The sequence below is a fragment of the Scyliorhinus torazame genome, chromosome 6, assembly GCF_047496885.1.
Source record: "Scyliorhinus torazame isolate Kashiwa2021f chromosome 6, sScyTor2.1, whole genome shotgun sequence".
NCBI lineage: Eukaryota > Metazoa > Chordata > Chondrichthyes > Carcharhiniformes > Scyliorhinidae > Scyliorhinus > Scyliorhinus torazame.
Genome location: NC_092712.1, coordinates 105314450 through 105327299, shown reverse-complemented (window position 1 = coordinate 105327299; position 12850 = coordinate 105314450). Strand labels below are relative to the sequence as shown.

Below are 12850 nucleotides of genomic sequence, written 5' to 3'. Positions count from 1 at the left end.
TCTTTGGACTGTGGGAGGAAAAGTCATTGGCAAATAGGGTTAAGGAAAATCCCAAGGCTTTTTACATGTACATAAAAAGCAAGAGGGTAGCCAGGGAAAGGGTTGGCCCACTGAAGGATAGGCAAGGGAATCTATGTGTGGAGCCAGAGGAAATGGGCGAGGTACTAAATGAATACTTTGCAGTATTCACCAAAGAGAAGGAATTGGTAGATGTTGAGTCTGGAGAAGGGTGTGTAGATAGCCTGGGTCACATTGAGATCCAAAAAGACGAGGTGTTGGGTGTCTTAAAAAATATTAAGGTAGATAAGTCCCCAGGGCCTGATGGGATCTACCCCAGAATACTGAAGGAGGCTGGAGAGGAAATTGCTGAGGCCTTGACAGAAATCTTTGGATCCTCAATGTCTTCAGGTGATGTCCTGGAGGACTGGAGAATAGCCAATGTTGTTCCTCTGTTTAAGAAGGGTAGCAAGGATAATCCCGGGAACTACAGGCCGGTGAGCCTTACTTCAGTGGTAGGGAAATTACTGGAGAGAATTCTTCGAGACAGGATCTACTCCCATTTGGAAGCAAATGGACGTATTAGTGAGAGGCAGCATTCTTTTGTGAAGGGGAGGTCGTGTCTCACTAACTTGATAGAGTTTTTCGAGGAGGTCACAAAGATGATTGATGCAGGTAGGGCAGTGAATGTTGTCTATATGGACTTTAGTAAGGCCTTTGACAAGGTCCCTCATGGTAGACTAGTACAAAAGGGGAAGTCACACGGGATCAGGGGTGAGCTGGCAAGGTGGATACAGAACTGGCTAGGTCATAGAAGGCAGAGAGTAGCAATGGAAGGATGCTTTTCTAATTGGAGGGCTGTGACCAGTGGTGTTCCACAGGGATCAGTGCTGGGACCTTTGCTCTTTGTAGTATATATAAATGATTTGGAGGAAAATGTAACTGGTCTGATTAGTAAGTTTGCAGATGACACAAAGGTTAGTGGAATTGCGGATAGCGATGAGGACTCAGAGGATACAGCATGATTTAGAATGTTTGGAGACTTGGGCGGAGAGATGGCAGATGGAGTTTAATCCGGACAAATGTGAGGTAATGCATTTTGGAAGGTCTAATGCAGGTAGGGAATATACAGTGAATGGTAGAACCCTCAAGAGTATTGAAAGTCAGAGAGATCTAGGTGTACAGGTCCACAGGTCACTGAAAGGGGCAACACAGGTGGAGAAGGTAGTCAAGAAGGCATACGGCATGCTTGCCTTCATTGGCTGGGGCATTGAGTATAAGAATTGGCAAGTCATGTTGCTGCTGTATAGAACCTTAGTTAGGCCACACTTGGAGTATAGTGTTCAATTCTGGTCGCCACACTACCAGAAGGATGTGGAGGCTTTAGAGAGGGTGCAGAAGAGATTTTCCAGAATGTTGCCTAGTATGGAGGGCATTAGCTATGAGGAGCGGTTGAATAAACTCGGTTTGTTCTCACTGGAACGACGGAGGTTGAGGGGCGACTTGATCGAGGTCTACAAAATTATGAGGGGCATAGACAGAGTGGATAGTCAGAGGCTTTTCCCCAGGGTAGAGGGGTCAATTACTAGGGGGCATAGGTTTAAGGTGAGAGGGGCAAGGTTTAGAGTAGATGTACGAGGAAAGTTTTTTACACAGAGGGTAGTGGGTGCCTGGAACTCGCTATCGGAGGAGGTGGTAGAAGCAGGGACGATAGTGACATTTAAGGGGCATCTTGACAAATACATGAATAGGATGGGAATAGAGGGATACGGACCCAGGAAGTGTAGAAGATTGTAGTTTAGTCAGGCAGCATGGTCGGCACGGGCCTGGAGGGCCGAAGGGCCTGTTCCTGTGCTGTACATTTCTTTGTTCTTTGTATTAGTATTAAGAGCAAAGGACAACTAATTTGTCATGTCAGGAGAGTAGGTAGAACCGTCAACTTGCTCAGATATTGGAAAGATTTAAAAATTAATTTATGAAATTATGTGGCTGTCCGGTGGTGATTCCCAAAATGTGGCTTGACTCAGAACTGGACACAAGAAATATCATATAACTATCCCGGGTGTAAAGTCCAAGTACTTGGAGCTATTTAATTTAATGCACCAGGACGTCCCCCAAGTTGCCTTCTTTGCTTCAGTAGATAGTTTATGTTGCTTCGTAATAATGTGAAATTTGACGTTTAACTGCAGCCTTAAATTCCTGATACCTGGATCATTTTAGCTGTGCTGTCTCTCCCCTTTTAAGTGTATTACTTACGATCAGGTAATAAGAACTACACACAATACTCCAAATAGCCTGGCTTTCTACAGCAGCAGCAGAACTGCTTTTGATTTGTATCTTCTCCATCTGTTAATGGAACCAAGCAACTAACTGTTTTATTTTATTCCGTCCTAACTCTCTAATATACTCTTGGCTTCAAAGGTTTTGTATCACTATATTAAGAATGAATACCCTCTATTAGTTCCTATTTTTCTCGCCAATTATTCTATTGCATCTTTCATCTATTAGTCTAATTACTTAAAAGATCTAACCATTCTGAAAATAGTTCATTTTTTACCTTCTATGCCCAGCGAAGTTTTCCACATAATAAAAATATATATATATATTTTTAAATCATTTTATTCTCCTAATTTTCAACATTTTCATCAAATATACAACAAAAGAAAACCAACAATAACAAATACAATACCAATCCTCCAAACAGTCTCCCCTTCAATATACAAACCCAAACATCATCCACACATTCCAAGTAAAACAAAACAAAAAGACCAAAACTAACAGTCATCCCATAAACAATGTACTCAACCACACCAATAACCCCCCCCCTCTCCTCCCCCCCAATGTTCAATGGCATCCAATTCCTGAAAGTGCATGTTAAACAATCCCAATGAATTGTGGAACCCTTCCATCCTTCCCAAACTTCACTTTCTCGAGCGTCAAAAATTCCAGTTGATCCCCCGCCAAGTCGAGGCACAGTCGGAGAAGCTGACCTCCACTCCAGCAGGACACGTTCTAAGCAATCAGCGAGGCCCCCGCACCCGCCTGCAGCACTGGCCGGTACAATGCCCCGAAAATGGCTTCTGAGGGCCCTGGCTCCAAACTCAAATGTACTACCCCCGAAATGACCTTAAAAACTTCCCCCCAATACATCTCCAGCTTCGGGCAGGACGAAAACATGTGAACATGGTATTCGGGGCTCCTCCCACGGCGCTCACACACATCCTCCACCCCCTCAGAGAGTCAGTTCATCCTCGCCCTCGTGAGGTGTACCCTAAACACGACGTTCAGCTATATCAGCTCCAACTTCGCGCACGAGGCCTCACAGCACAGACCATCTTCCATAACCCTCCAAGGATACTTTATCCTCCTCCAAAATCCTCCCATAGATCGCCGACACCACCCCCTTCTCCATTCCCCCTGTCATCAATACCTCTTCCAACAACCAGGGGCCAACGCTATTGGGAATCTCTGAACCTAAATACTTCCCCTTCCCCAGTCCAAATTTCTCCCCTAACTCCTCAAGCCTCGCAAAACAACCTCCCCAGAACAGGTCTTTTAATACCCTGACTCCCCAACCCAACTCCTCACCTTTTCGGCATTCGCCGCCTAATAATAGTATAAAAAATTCGGAAGGGCCAACCTCCCAGCCTGCCACCCTCTCTGCAGAACTACTTTCCTAACCCTGGCCACCTTCCCCCTCCCCCAAATAAATGAGGTGATCATTTTACCTGCCTCTTTGAAAAATGCCTTCAGCAAAACGATCGGCGGGCGGGCAGTGAAGTACAAACAAAAATCGCGGCAGCATATTCATTTTAACCGCTTGCACCTGACCTACCGGTGACAGAGGAAGACTATTCCACTTTGCCAAATCCGCTTTCACCCGCCCCACCAAGCTAGTAATCATGGGCGGGATTCTCCCCTACCTGGCGGGGTGGGGGGTTCCGGCGTAATGGAGTGGCGGGAACCACTCCGGCGTCGGGCCGCCCCTAAAGGTGCGGAGAATTAGGGGCCAAGCCCTCACCTTGAGGGGCTAGGCCCGCGCTGGAGTGCTTTCCGCTCCACCGGCTGGCGGGATAGGCCTTTGGTGCCACGCCAACCGGCGCCGAAAGGTCTTCGCCGGGCGACGCATGCCTGGGAGCGTCAGCGGCCGCTCACGGCATCCCCGCGCATGCGCAGGGGAGGGGGTCTCTTCCGCCTCCGCCATACTGAAGACCATGGCGAAGGCGGAAGAAAAAGAGTGCCCCCATGGCACAGGCACGCCCGCGGATAGGTGGGCCCCGATCACGGGCCAGGCCACCGTGGGGGCACCCCCCGGGGCCAGATCGCCCCGTGCCCCCCCAGGACCCCGGAATCTGCCCGCGCCACCTTGTCCCGACGTTCAAAAGGAGGTTTAATCCACGCCGGCGGGCGAGGGTTGACAGCGGCGGGACTTCGGCCCATCGCGGGCCGGAGAATCGCCAGGGGTTGGCCCGCCGACCGGCGCGATTCCCGCCGACCGGCGCTGCGCGATTCCCGCCCCCGCCGAATCTCTGGTGGCGGAGAATTCGGGACACGACGGGGGCGGGATTCATTCCAGCCCCCGGCGATTCTCTGACCCGGTGGGGGGTCGGAGAATCGCGCCCCTTGTATCTACGGAGACCCTCGCAGTCCCGCACCACCTGCACCCCCAAATACCTAAAGTGAGTTACCACCCTGAAGAATAGAAGCCCTCCCACCCCTGCCCCCACCCCCAGCCAGGACACCACAAAATATTCACTTTTTTCCTGAAAAAGACCCAAATGTTCAGAGAAGCTCCAGTATATCCCACATTGACGCACTCAGCTCTGGTACATACAGAAATAGATCATCCGCGTACAAATACACCCTATGTTCTCCCCCCCATACTATCCCATTCCACAGCCCCGAGCTCCTCAGCACGATGTCCAAAGGCTCAATCGCCAACACAAATAACAGAGGGCACATAGGACACCCCTGCCTGGTTTAGGACACCAATGCAGGGCAAAGTACCCCATACTCATATTGTTTGTGCGGACAATCGCCCTTGGTTCCTTATATAATCGCCGTACCCACTCCGTAAATCTTGGCCCGATCCCAAACCTCTCAAGTACCACAATCAAATACCCCCATTCTACTCGATCAAAGGCCTTTTCCGCGTCCAGCGCGACCACCACCTCTGTCACCTTTCCCGCAGCTGGCATCATGTCTGCATTTAGCACCCTCCTAATATTTGAGAATAGCTACCACTCTTTCACAAACCCTATTACCTTCGGGAGGCATCCCTCCAGCTTAGCCACCAGAACGTTCGCCAATATCATTAGCGATATAGACCTGTATGACCCAAACTACGGCGGGTCCTTATCTTTCTTCAGCAAAAGGGAGATTGAGGCCTGCCCCAAAGTTTGCAGCAGCACCCCCTTCCTATCGCCTCCTCAAACATCCCTGCCACCAGCGGCGCCAACGTGTCCTTAAACTTTTTATAATACTCCACTGGGAACTGTCTGGCCCTGCCACCTTCCCCGACTATAGCCTCCCAATTGCCTCCTTTATCTCCTGCTCAACTATCAACCTCTCCAATGTGGCCCTATCTTCCTCCCCCAACCTCGGGTACTCCACCCGTTCACTCCCTGATCCTCCCCCGGTGGCTCCGAGCTATACAGATTTTCATAGAACTCCTCAAATACCCTGTTAATCTCGTCCAGGGCCACCACCAATTTTTCCCTCTTATCCTGCACCTGGACAATTTCCCTTGCCACCGCCTTCCTTTGAAACTGGTCTGCCAACATGCCTTCTTTCCATACTTATAAACCGCTTCTCTCGCCCACCTCAATTGGCGCTGTAGGAGTGTTTTCATGGACTGAGTATTGAGCTGGCATTTACGTGGGGTTCCTCCTTAGTTACAGCTCAGCTGAACACAAAGGCCTGCAGACACATCACCTCTGGTTAAGACAGCTTTATTTTTCCAAGCTTGGTCAACGTACGAGGGAGCGTGATTTGGATAAATGCCAAAACCACTCTGCTTTACACTGGTGCAAATGCCCCAATTATACAATTTTCCAAAAATAAATAGCCCACCCCAGTTGGACTTGATCCAATCCTTGGAGCTGTCAATTTTATATTGACCAATGAAGTTTACTTTAACTAACATTGTGACTGTGATCAGCTCATGATTTATCCCATCCTGCCACCTGTTGTATACCAGGACACTTTATCCATTATGTTTTGTTTTGTTGCCATTCCCATGTTACTTATCTCAGCCAATTCCTGCCCACCTCATTGTTCGGCTAGGGTTAGGATGTTGAAGTTGGTTCCTCTTCACACCATGGATTGTCTGAGACAGGATGTTGGGGCCACTGATAAGAACTGCATATTGAGCTGACTGTGTTATTGCTGACCACACTATTGCTGACCACACTCTTCTGTATAATTCTGTTTGTCTTAAAAACACGGGCAAGTTAGCTATCTTAAATCCCATCATGCATCCCATCAAGTTTAAATGCTTGTAAATGCTATGTCCTAAAAACACATGTTTAATGGTTAATAATGATTACTGGGTATAATTTCTATGATTAGTCTCAATCCTCAATAAACTAACTTATGTAGAACTATTCTAATGTTATCCTAGCTATCCGGTTTTAAGGGGTCTCGTCTCAGGACACCCCGCTTAAGGTGCACCGCCTTCCCTGTGGATAATCAATTAAAAGTAGCCTGTAGCTCCCTCCTTCTATCTAAAAGTGCTGGATCTGCATCCCCCGCGTAACTCCTGTCCACCTCCAACATCTCATCTATCAACCTTTGCCGCTCCACCCTCTCCTCTTTATCCACCTTAGCCTTAAACGATATCACCTCCCCTCCTCACCACCAGCTTCAGGGCCTCCCACACTACCTCCCACACCACCGCCTGCGATATTTCCCCCGTGCAATTAAAACCCACACACTCCTCAATTACCCTCCCGATCTTTTCACAAAAACTTTGGTCCCCCAGCAACCCCACATCCAATGTCCAACCCGGCCTCTGCACTGTCCCCTTCTCCAAGGTCATGTCCACCTAATGCGGTGCATGATCCGAAACTGCTATCGCTGAATACTCTGATCACCTAACCCCAGCCAACAGCGTCTTCCCTACTGCAAAAAAGTCTATCCTCGAATACACCTTGTGGACTGAGGAGAAAAATGAGTACTCCCGCTCCCTCGGGTGCAAGAACCTCCACGGATCCCCTTCTCCCATTTCTTCCATAAGCCCAGCCAGCACCTTCGCCCCCCCCCGACTGGGCAAGCGAGCACGGCTGAGACCTGTTCAACCTTACTCCTGCACCAAGTTCCAGTCCCCACCTACTATTAGCGCATGCGAATCCAAGTCAAGAACGGCCCCCATACCTTCCCCACGAACCCTACATCATCCCAGTTAGGGCCATACACACTTGCCAATGCCACTAACCTCCCCTCCAAAGGTCCTGTTACGATCACATATCCCCCCTGGTCCGCCACCACCTTCTCCATCTGGAACCTCACTCTCTTACTGACCAAAACCGCAACACCCCGCACCCTCCTGTCGAACGCCAAATGAAACACTTGGCTTACCAAACCCTTCTTAAGCCTCACCTGGTCCTTCACCCTCAAATGAGTCTCCTGTAACATAACCACATCGGCTTTTAAACTTTTTAGGTGCGCAAACATCCTCGACCTCTTCACTGTCCCTCGCAGTCCCCTCACATTTCACGCAACTAACCTAACCAGGGGTCTCTTTTCCCCACCCCCCCCTTCCATCCCTCCTATCCACCATCATCGTAACTCCGGGCCCTGCCCACTGGGCTGGCCCGCCCCATCACATTGTTGCCATCGAACCCCCCCCTCCCAGAATCCCCCCATCCACTTACTCTCGAAAACACCTCACCCAATATTGATTCCCTCCCCACACACCCCCACACCCTTTTCAGACCTCCAAGGCCTATCAAAACCTGATCACCAGGCTCCAATGTCCGCAGCCCTTCCCCTCACCACACCTCCGTTCACTAGCCAACTTACGCTTGCTAGTGTGGGGGCCCCTGCCCAGGGCCCCCCACCCCCCCCCCCCCCCCCCCCTCCCCTCTTCTCTCCACTCCCTGCCCGGTCCCAGGAAAACAACAGGAAAATACATATCCCCTTCAAACAGACAAATCCAGTGCAAACAAACAAACCCCTGAAAAACTGTCACTACAAAAAGGAAAAGACAGAACAGAAAAAAAACCTCTTACTTTATCCAAAACAACAACTCTACCTCATTTAACCTATACAACAGCATGAAGTAAAAAAAATAGAACTATATACACTATATACACTCTTCCAACTCCTCTCTCGTTGGTCCAAGATTAGTCCTAAGTCCCATTCCTCACTTCTGCCCCAATTCGTCCGCCTTCACGAACGCCTCCGCCGCTTCCACCGTCTCGAGATAAGTCTCTGGTGTTGTAGGTCACCCTCAACTTAGCTGGGTACACTACGCCGAACCGCACACCACTATTATACAGCGAAATCTTCACTAGGCCTAAGGCCTCCCAACTCTTCACCAGCTCCACAGTTAAGTCCTGGTAAATACATATACCAGCTCCAGCCTACTGCACCTCCCACTTCTGTTTCGCCCAACTCAGGACTTCTCCTTCACATGGTACCTGTGGAATCAAATAATCACTACTCTTGGCGGCTCATTCGCCTTTGGTTAGGCCTCAACGACCAATGAGCCCGGTCCAATTCTTACTGCGAGGGATCCTCCCCTCCCCCACCAACTCTGCCAACATCTTGGCAAAGTCCTCAGGCCCTCCCCACCCTTCGGGCAGGCCCACGATCCTCACATTTTGCTGCCTCGATCTATTCTCCAGATCCTCCAATTTAGCCAGCAACCCTTTGTTAGCCTCGCCCACCCTCTGCAGCTCCTCGCCCATTGAGCTGAGCTGATCATTGTGTTGTGCCATGGCCTCCTCCATTCCCTTCATTTTCTCAGCCTGCTCCCGCACCTCGCCGGATGTTCTTGACACAGCCGCCTTCACCAGGGCAATCGCCTCCTCCACCAACACCTTCAGCACTGCCATAATCTCCTTCCTCACCACCTCCATGTACTTTGCTAACTGTTTCTCCAGTTCCAAAGCCATCACCTCAGTCATCTTCTCTACCGTAAGCAATGCGGCCCCACCCAATGACCCAGCCTCCACCATCTTTCCAGCTGCTGAGCTGACCCTTTCCCTTCTTCACTGCGGTTTTCGCTTGGTTTTTCGACATGCCCCTCCTTCCTTATGCCTTCCTACACTCAATTGCCAAAATATTGCCCCTGGGACCAGGCATTAAACTCTAAAAAAAAATCAAGCCTTGAGCAGGAGCCACACAAAGTGCGACTTCCTCCTACATGTCGCCACCGGAAGTCTCATAATAAAAATATATAACGTTTCCACTTATGACAACTGTATTGCTGTGAATTAATAGTAGCTTCTTACTTTACCTCCGTCACTTGTCATTAATTACAATTGTGAAAACTTATCAAAAGGTCTACGAAAATCCAAGTGTATTATAACAATTGTCTTTCTCCTGCCCACCATATCAGTAAGGTTAAAAAAAGCAATTAGTTCGACATGATAGGCAGGATTTTCTTGCACTTCCGGGTGTCATGTGAGAGTACCTTTAAGAAATGGGTGTTTAAGAAATGTACCTTTAAGAATTGGGTATTATCTGTGATGTCAGAGTGTGGGTGGAGCTGGGCTGTCTGTCAGATTTTTACTTTCATTTTAAGCTGTTTGCTGCAGGGTGTGTTTTAGTTTTGTTTTCAGTGTTGGAGCTGAAGCCAGACCAAGCAGGTGTACTGCTGTTCTCTCTGCCATCAAAAGACTATCTCTTGATCATTTGGTGAATTCAGAATTATAAATGTTTTCAGTAGTGACTTTAACCTGATGTGCTTCTGATAAAGGTTTTGTTTTTAAGTCGTATGGATGTTGAAAGGAAAGCTTAAAGGATTACTTAGTGTTGTATTCTTTGGGGGTTGTATTTGAATTAATGGTTGCTAAGATGTTCACTGTATGTTTTAAAAAGGTTAACTTGAGTTCATAGAATAAACATTGCTTTGCTTAAAAGAATACTTTTCCATTTCTGCTCTACCACACCTGTAGAGTGGGCCGTGTGCTCCCCATACCACAATCTAGTGAAAGTTGTGGGTCAGATGAACTCCATGATACACTATGGGGTTCTCTAAACCCTGGTCCATAACATGGGTTAGGAAAGGAGGTGGATAGGACCTAAAAATATCAGCATAGGCAGATTGCAGGTTTCCTGATCCCATTCACCATGTTGGCCATTTTGGCCAAGTTGGATTTGGAGCCCAGCAAGGCCACCTGTCCACACTCAGCAAACAATTAGTCTCAGGAAGAATTTTGTTAAGAGTAGGCACTGGTGGACAATGGGGGACAGTTCAACTGCCAGGAGGCAGACACTCAGTAACAGGCTAGTGTGTCAGCACTTCAGGCTCAACACTCTGCCTGGTTTGGGTGCTGCCATAGGCTACCCTGTAAAGGGATTCCACAACCCCCACCCTCTGCCTCTCACAGAAACCTGGCTCTGCTATATCGATTTTTTAAATAATTCCTGAGAAACATTGCTAAGGAGGAACCTCTCTGTCGCTTTCCAATCATTGAAACCACTGTTCCTCTTAAGCTGAAGGCCACTGACTAACCTTCCAGCTTTGAGAGCCTGTCCACACCACTTAATTGGACAGAGAAGCTAGCTCCATGCCAATTAAGGGGGTACCTAAAGTCAAATTCTCAAAGAGTGACCGTTTCCCTCTAGGGCTTGGATTTAGGACTTGTTTTCAATCCCCAAAGTGAAAATTCAATCCAACATCTTCTTTGAATCCATACCAATTGTCTTTCAACGAGATCTTTTCTCCAATTTATCTGTATATTTTTTAGATTCAATAAGTTGATTGGTTCCTTCTCAAACCCTCCTGTTTCTCTATCTTTTTATATACCCTATTGCACAAAATCGCATCAGGTCTGACCGATTAATGTAAATATCCTTTGGCCAGGATTTTCCACTCCCAATTCTGTCGAGTGGATTCAGCAAGAAGTCCAAAATCGCATTTCACTTCGCCGTGGAAGCATGATGCAATTGTCCCCTTCCCCCTTCAGTGGCGGGTCACGTTTCCCACCATTCAACGTCAGGGACCTCTTTGGAATACATTTGCATCTCATTACCAGGCCCATATGGTGGAATCTACCCCCTGGTCAAAAAATCCATCCACGGCGGTGTGATGTCAGAATGCTGCAAAGCACAAGTGGTTTCAAAAGATGTGCACCTGGGGAGCAGACCTCCAAGGGGAGCTTGGAGGTAAGCACAATGCTCGCAGAGCAGGTCCACATCTTCAGGGTAGAAGGAGATGAAGTTTGACTCAGGGGATACCTGGCATGAGTCAGGGGATACCAGGGTTGACTCGAGGGAGATGGAAGTTGACTGGAGGGTACCAGAGTTGATTTGAGGGTTGACTCGGGGGAGACAGGGGTCGAGTCGGGAGAGACACAGCGTTGTCTCATAGGAGACCTGGGGTTGACTCGGGGTATGATTTTGGGGCAACAAAGGTTGACTCGTAGGTGACCAGGTGTTGACTTGGGTGAGCCCGTGGGTTGACTTGGGGGAGACCGGGTTGACTCGGGTGAAACTGGGGTTGACTTGGAGTAGACTCGGGAGAGATCGTGTTTGACTAGGGTGATGCAGGGGGCGAGTCTGGGGGAGATGAAGGTTGACTAGGGGGAGATGAGGGTCGAGTCGGGAGAGACTGGGGTTTGACTTGGGAGAAACTGGAGAGTTTCTGGAGGCGGAATCAGTACCCCATTGCAGCTGAGACTACTCAGCTGTATCTCAATTTACACAATTATGCCCACTCAAGCATTGATTAAGTGAGTGCCACTGATTGCTGTTCATCATTTAACCCTTGGTACACTGACTACCAAAATCGACGACATGCCGTAGTGAGCCTGTACCATTGCCCAGCTAGGCAAGCAACTATATCCCTTTAGGAAGGTGGTACCGCCCAAGGAGATTGCTCCTAATCTTTGGCTGTGGGCTAAGGTGCATATTGACATAGACCAGGTTGAGCGCAAGTCCTTGGAGTAAATCTTTGGACAATACCTGCACCTGTGGACATGTGATGAGCGCAGGTAAACCACATCACCAAGGGGCATCCACAGCATAAAGAAATCACTCCAGGGAGATGTCTGAAAACGTGTAGGCAGATTTCCCAACAGCCATCACTTCCTGGCGACCTGCGAACTGTGGCTACTGTGTGCTGGGGCGGCTTTCAATGTGGTGCCCTGATGATTAAAGCGCTGAGGTGATGGCAGGGCAGGAAAATCAGAGACCACCCCACCAGCAATAGGACATGTAACCTGCATGAAAACATTCGGTACTAAATGCCGCACTATATGGCGTGAAAAGTCAACATTGCCATCAGCTGCCTGAACACTGCTTTTCCCACCCGACATCAGCCATCGCCGATATTGGAGAAAATCCTGGCCCTTTTATCAGTGCTTTGAGAAAGGAGCAAGTGACAAAAGCTTGGCAAAGTAGAAAGCACAGCTAAGTGACTTGAAACTTTTCAACATTGGTTTTAATAAGGGTCTATTACTTAGCAGAACTTAAAATATATGAATAGGGTGGGAATGGAAGGATACGGACTCCGTAAGTGGATACGGTTTTAGTTTAGGCTGTTACCATGGTCGGCGCAGGCTTGGAGGGCCCAAGGGCCTGTTCCTGTGCTGTATTCTTTGTTCTTTTCCGATTTTGCAATTGTGAATTTTGGCTGGGAATTTACTTTAGAACATTTGTTTTAATCCAATGTATTGAAATC

At 48.5% G+C, this 12850-nt stretch overlaps 1 protein-coding gene across 10 annotated transcripts in view; it reads left to right on the top strand.

Annotated features, from left to right (window-relative positions):
• Window positions 1-12850, top strand: part of adam22 (ADAM metallopeptidase domain 22) — a 588297-nt gene that overhangs the window by 466206 nt on the left and 109241 nt on the right. The gene's annotated exons all lie outside the window — the stretch shown is intronic.